General features: G+C 41.2%; 1 protein-coding gene across 1 annotated transcript in view; it reads right to left on the reverse strand.

Moving 5' to 3' along the window:
* Positions 1 to 1,658, reverse strand: part of flrt1a (fibronectin leucine rich transmembrane protein 1a) — a 38,353-nt gene extending 36,695 nt beyond the window's left edge. Inside the window, exon 1 of the mRNA XM_038707453.1 lies at positions 1,160 to 1,658. The gene's annotated coding sequence lies outside the window, so the exon portion shown is untranslated. The remainder of the gene's footprint in view (positions 1 to 1,159) is intronic.
* Positions 1,659 to 7,442: the final 5,784 nt, after the last annotated feature.

A 7,442-nucleotide genomic window follows, 5' to 3' on the forward strand; every position in this document is an offset into this window, starting at 1 on the left:
TGGAATACACTGTACTGTATGTACTTGGGTTAGCCAACATTATCTCCAAAAGACCTTTCATAATCAGACACTAATGCTTGTGACTGATTCTTTTTTGTTTCCTCAGAGCTGCTAATAAAAGAGCTACTGTTATCATGAGGCTGGCACTGACAGAACATTTACATGAAAGAGGATTGATTTTTGTACTGATGGCACACAACATGTTGCAAAAGTATTACAACTGGACAATTTGCACAATCAGCTCAGCCAATGCATGAAGCAAGGTATGGACACATGAGCACTTCTCTGACTGATCCTCTGAACCACAATATTTCTATTTTACATGTTTAGATTTACTGCATGTTGTGCTGATTTCAGTGTGTGGTGCTATTACATCCAACTGTTTAACCAACTTAATGTCAATTTAATGGGCACACACAGCAGGAACACACTGCTGTAGGAATAATATATGCAGTAATCCTGTCCTCAAGTCAGATAAGTCCATGGAAACCTGGCCGTGGTGGTGGGGTAGGTGGGTTTTAGGTTATCCAGAACTCACCTCACCAACTTTAACTTCATTCAGCCCCAAGCCAGAACAGTGGGCTAAAGTGTAGGATTTGAGTAGCCTACATTCAGACTGATTCTTGAAAGCATTGTTTTGAAAATAGATTGTTCTTCCTCTAATTGTAACTAAAATGCAGGCATTTAAAATACATGCGTTAAATAAACATTACAAGTGCAAATGTGTTAAAATATTACATTTGGAAACTTGCATGTCGTTGCTTGAATATGCTGGGGGGTTTTCTTGCATGAAGACCTGCACGATAACTGCCTGATCCCTGTAGCTGTTATGTCCTCTCTCTGTCTTCTGCATTGTTTGAATTTAAATCCAGACTGGGCCTTCGAACCTCAACCCACTGCTTATATATCTGACTGCTATTATCTGAAACACGTATTCTCAATCAAGTGGTTGGGCATTTGCAAAGAGGCGATTGTAGGCTATTGTTTCACAGATCTGCCTTATTATTTACTGAACCCTGCCACAAACATCTGACAAATATCTCTCAAAGACTTGTTGGTCTATCACGAGCAATAAAACACTGGTAAGGTGATTTTTTTTTTCTCCCCGATGATGAACAGCATATTGGCAGTCCGCGCACATCAATCAAGGCTCACCTACCGGATGGCGCTTCGATGCCACGCTTTCTCTCGGCTGTGTTTGATGCAAAGTCCCTCAGATTCGGCCGCCCTTTTCCCGCACGGGTCCTCCGGTGTCCTCCAGAAGCAGGTGTGACCACAATCGCTTTGTTGTATTCCCATATGTTGTCGCCAGCGCAATTATGAATGCTCCAGTTGATCAGTGACTGGATAGCCTGTGTGATCCTGCGCTGCCAGCTCCTCCTCTCTCTCTCTCTCTCTCTCTCTCTCTCTCTCTGTCTCCTCTGTGTAACTGCTCCCTCCGCCCGATTATCTCCCCGCTGCGGCACTGGCTACATGGTAATACGGAGAAATAAAACGTGCCTGACTCGCTGGCGAACTTGTGCGCCCTATTATGGCAATTAGTCACCGGACCGGTCCGTGCCCGCTCATCCGTGCACCTTTGCAAAATATACTGCCTCTCAGCTGCGTCCGCTATTTGCACTGCATAAATTGCCCCCGAGACGCTGAAACGCGTTTTATTTTTCTGAAAGAGAAAAAGAAAATCTCTCCAATCAGCCGGTTGAGGATGGAGAAGAAGAGCAGAGGAGAGAAAGGAGTGAGGCGTAAAGAATGGAGAGGATTAAAGGAGAGGGAGGATGAGGCTAAGGCGCATTTGAGAAAGCCTTTCCTCTATATATGTCATTTGAATAACAGTGAGACACGGTGCATATTTCACAAATCTCTCTCTCTGTGTCTCTCTCTTTCTCTGTCTCTCTGTCACTCAGCTGTTCACTGTTTTTAACTATGGTGTGTGTATAGTACTTGTGCAAAGCAAGCGATATATTGACCTATGTTGTAAATTGTAAATTCAGCTCAAGATCTATCTATCTATCTATCTATCTATCTGTCTGTCTGTCTGTCTGTGTGTGTGTGTCTGTCTTATCCATTATATCTGCAGTGTTTCTGTCTAGAAATCAATCCTTGTGAATGAATAATATCATTACCAGGAGTCTCTGTGTAGTTGCATTTTGAAAAACAACAGTTCCCCACAGATTTTACTCTGGCTGGTCTCAGTCATACTCCCTCTTTGTCAGACTGATGGATGGATGTTTTGGGGATTTTTTTTTTTTAATTAGAGCTCCTCTGATCTGTGCAGCATCTTGGGCAGGTTATGAGTTTGTCCAATCATGGCACTGTTAGTCCCAGCTTTGACAGCAAGCGTTTTCTAAGTGGTCCTCAAAATGGTCAGACATCTGCCACAGTCCCCAGAGTGATGTGGACCACCGCTCGCTGTGGGAGGAACCAAGCCGTGTGAGGGCTGAGTGTTGTGAATCCCACCGGCGGGGCTGAGCTCAGACCTGCTGCTTACATTTCAGTTGTGCATCAAAAACCAACACTTGTCAGCTTGAGCATTTTCCATGAATCAGCTGTGATTAGGTGTGGCACAGCTTTAGTCTCTCTTTCCCTACCTAAATGTGCATGTCATTGTACAAAATGTGCTGTCTCTACGGATTTTATATTGTTTTATGCCGCTCCATCATGTCCCATTAAAATCCAGGCTTGTGATTTGTGTAGAAGGGCAGAATTTTTCACGTAAAAGGCAAAACTGTAAGCAAAGATCAGCGGCTCCTATAATTACAATGCAGAGCATCAGCATATAACATTAATGATTCAGTAGGACCTTGAAAAATGAAAAATGCAGCTACTCATAGCTTTCTATGCCACCATGCACTCCTGTGCTCGCCATCCATTTAATGTAATTTTATGTGCATCAAATCTACGTCAGTGTTTCTCTAGGAAACAATTAATGTAACATCTGAGAGTGTTATAGCATGTTGATAACCTTAGATCTTCGAACAGAGAGCAGATAGGACTGGGTGTCTGTAGCGAGTAACCTACAAGTGAGAGATGAAAGTCGACAGAAAGGCAAGGAGGCCTGTCACCTAAACTTAACCTGTTTGTGAAGTATTGTTTCTCAACTTTGTCTCTTCACTTGACGCCTATCCTGTATGCATGGGAATGTGGAGCCTAATAATCCTAATCTGAATGATATGCACCGTGGAGTCATGAAACTCCAACCTTTTCATTAAACTGCCACGATTTCATAAAAATGTTGTGACAGATGATTTTTATGTAGGCTTGTTTGTAGCTGTCAGAGTTTATCAAAGGTGCATGCCCCTGGCAAACTGTGTGACACCAGTGTTGATAGGCACATGCAGGCTGCTTAGACACTTGCTACTAGCAGTATGCTACACAATCACAAGAGCTATCTGTCATTATGTGCATGCAAGTCAACAATACATCCAATCACTACTGGAGTCATGCTGGCAGGTCCAGACAGTTCAGTGGCTCTGCAGGCTGGCTTTTGATTTTCTTTACAGCTGCTATACAATCAAGTAGCAAGGTGAGTTGAGCTTTATGGACTCTGAGCTCCATTCATTTGGCTGCCTGTGCTGCATGTTGAACTAGAGTGGTAGGAGTGGACTAATATGCAAGTTGTGTTGTACTGGATAATGTCAACAACCTTGTATGTGATTCTGACTCGCTGTCAGCAGTTGATATGGGTGTGGAAGCATGCACATTTTTAAATGTGAGAATTACAGGTTTTCTCAGTGGCTTTGGTATATTTCTCAGATCAGAATTGAAATTCTCAAAAGTACTTGTTCAACCTCCACATCATCTGGTCACTTGTGCATATCACAAAAGCAATTTCTCATTCTTTTGAACAAATTGCAAATGCAGTGACGCACTTATGCAAATGATTATGTACACTTACCTGCTGTTTCCTGCATTATCAATTGATTATGTCATACTGATCACAATATATTATACTGATTTTCTGTTGAATAGTCTTTCAACCCCAAACAATGTAGCGATAAGTTCATTGCAGATGTCATTGCAAAATGGTTGAACATGTTGTCATAATCTGTCCAAGGATAATTTCTATACATGTCTATTAGACATTTTTTTTGTAAATGTGTCCTGAATTGATGAAGATATCCGTTGTGATGTGGATGAGAATCTGTGGCCCGACAGACAGGAACGTCAGCCTAAGGGCTGTTTCCCATGTTTGCATTTCTAATTTTCCCGATATGCTCTGCAGGGCTGTAAAACGGTTTTCCTTTCTGTATCACAATGAAATGCTCTGTCAACAAATTAAAGTTCAAACAGTGAAAGCGTAACTGTGAATCCTGTATTGCTGTTTGTACTATCTGTTTCAAGAAATGCGCTTGCTGTCCTCCAAATGTTAAGAACTGAGAAAAACTGTAAATATACCAAGTTCTCCTAAATGAACTGAAGTGCTATGCTCAAACTGGCAACGCTGTTGTGCTCGAAGGCTGTGCGTATCTGACTCTTGTTTATAGCCAGTTGTTAAGATCCTTTTGTGATAGTGACTTCCAGTCCATCCAATGAACTATTGTACTGCTAAATGTGATTTGCCATTAACATGCCATATTGTAATTAGACTACAAATTGAGTGAGAGCTGGAGTGCTACGTGATGTTCAACACATTTTCTGCAGAAGAAAATAATGACAAAAACCAATGGCTCAAATATGTAAATCTTCAACAAAGAATTCCTAAACAGGTCTGAGAGCGAGAATGCAGGTAACTGCTGAGGAAACCGTTGCAGTTTGCACTAGTTTAGAGTAATATTTTGAGGCAGTTTGCAGTATTTTGCTTTTTGTCATTAAGATGTAATGACCAATACGTTGATTGAGATCATGATGTTCAAAGTCACCTTTCCCCCATAATTCGTAGGAGTGCTCAGCCAGCATTCAGGACTCAGTGAAGGAGTGAACTAATATCTGACATTTTTTTCATCTTTTCCCTCTCCCACTACCACTGCTCTCCATCTATGCTGCATTTCTTTCCTTATCCTCCCTCTCCATGGCGTCTCAGTGGGAGTGGGAGTGTAATTACGCAGTCAGACGGTGTTTACAGACGCAAAAGCGCCTTAATTTATTCCAACAGTTAGCAGTAATTCCCACTTTAATTTATAGCTCCTCCACCCAGTGGGAAAACGAGAGAAGCAGATAGTGAGAACGAGGGGGAGAGAGAAGGAGCATATGGACGTTATATTACAGAATAGAGTTGACAACAACTTCTACAAGGCTTACGCACACATAAAAGCCATCACCATTGCTTTTACTGCACATTTTAAGTGTTGTTTTTATTCCAAACAATGGTGGTTTTTAGTTTTCTGTATAATGGAAGGAATGCAAACAAAAAGAAAAGATTTTCATGGCTGTGTTATTTGTAGCTGAAAACTGTTTGCAAAATTGCCGTTCAGTAATCATTGTCATCCTGTTCCTGGCCGACAGTGATATTCATGTCAGGTCAGTCTGTAAACCATGTGAAGCAGAGGACTAAAGGATAGTTTAGTTTGTATTAACTGTCATTTAATCAACACTGTGATTGGGTATAATTCCCTCTTCTTGTAAGCAGGTTTTCAGGCTGTTTTGGGTGTGATTTACTGCCAACAGGGAGTCTTTTCAGGCCAAAAGTGCATTTACTCCTGTGTTTTCTTAACTTGTAAGCCCCTCTAAAGCTGTGAACACTGGTGAGAAAATGGGCATTGATTACATTCATACTGCCGCCTCACAACAGCTACAATGGTTCTTATTGACTTTTTGGAAACTATGTGAGGCAAGGTACAAAACCTTAATGACCGCACAAAAGACTTATGTCAAGATACCCAAGAAAAACAACCTGCAGCAGCTGGGGCGGAAACAGGCATCTCCATCCCCAGCATGAAAGTGCAGTATTGATGCAGAAATGATGAATTGAAGTCAGAACTGTTGTTGGGGGGGGGTGGGGGGGGGGGTGATGGACCAAATCGTTGCATTGGAGGCTGTCACTGAAATATTAAAGATATATTCAAGAAAGCAATTAAGTCTGCTGAAAGAGATATACATTGATAGTGACACTAAATGCAGTGTCATCTTCCTGGACGGTATCCTCTCCCCCATTCTCCGACTGTATTTGCCATTGTCATGCAAAAAAACAAACACTGAGAAACCTTAAGGACAGGACTGTAGTTGAGAAGAGGGTATGAAGATATTAGATTTTTGGTGAAAACAGCGACCCTTACTGCTGTGTTGAGTGGGAACATGAAGTTTACTCCAGCAGGGATGAACTACGAACGCGTAGTTGATGTGACTTTGGGTGGAGTCACAGTTCTATGACCACAGGGAAAAGAGAACTAACCAAAGAGCATCAAAATGATCATGTGCACTTCAGCAAATAAGCTGCATCTGTCACTGGTCACACATGTCGGCGGTAAAAACCACACAAAATTGGCACGGAGCTGGCTCATCTGGCAAGACTCTTCAGTAATTATGGCAGACTAAATGATATCACTGGGTAGTCCTCATGAGCCAGTAGTCAACACTCACCAAGTAACTGTGAGTTGGTTTGAGTCTGGCTGGAACCTTTTTTGTCATCTTCTTTTTTAAAGAGAGGACAAATTGGATGGTTGTAAGAACAGGCAATTTGAATAGATACAAATATTTTAAATCTATTCAAAACAAAACTTAGGAACTGTACGAAAATGATCGGGCTGGTCAACTGGGGCTGAACCATGTTTCGTAAAAACAAATGCAAACACTGTCAACACCCTCTCTCCAATATCTCAAAATAATATAAGAGTGTACTTATTTAACCATTTATTAATAGACGGGTTTCTGTGCAACGTCATCATGGAGATGGCTGCGCAACTATGGGGCAGAAAGACACTGTCTTCGTGGCATATCAGTCTATTCGGCATATCTAGCAGCAATGTTGGGCAAATTACTCAGAAATTTAGTTTAATGAGTTTCTTTTTACTTATTACTCATTTAAAAATAAATAATATTTTACTTATTACTGGGTATTAAAAGTAAATAGTCACGTTACTTGTTACATTACTATTACTTTATTACCACCCCATCCCATCCTTAAAAGTGACAGCGAACCTGTTCAGCAGCGCATTTTTGAAATGAATCCCCTTTACTGGAACAATAATTAACCTGAGGAGTCAACAACCAGCCAAACTGAAAACACTGCATCCTCTCAGACCAGAGGATGCTGTATCTTATAGGCTATGGATATAGGCTATTTGAAAAGAATAAAAAACAAAGCTGATCCCTCCCAGCAACTGATTGCGTATTCATAACAGCATCAAGGAGTATGATTTTCACAATAGCCTACATAACATTTCTTAACGCCACTGGCTGAAATAGAAAAAACAAAGCAAACATTTATAAGATTTGTATTCAGTGCTTTTACAAAACACAAAACGTTGCTTAACGCCACTCTCTCCTGCTGAGTGACTGCATCACTG

Source organism: Micropterus salmoides, unplaced genomic scaffold (genome assembly GCF_014851395.1).
Source record: "Micropterus salmoides isolate LMB-PRFRI ecotype aquatic unplaced genomic scaffold, ASM1485139v1 Ms_hic_scaffold_9, whole genome shotgun sequence".
Classification (NCBI taxonomy): Eukaryota; Metazoa; Chordata; class Actinopteri; order Centrarchiformes; family Centrarchidae; genus Micropterus; species Micropterus salmoides.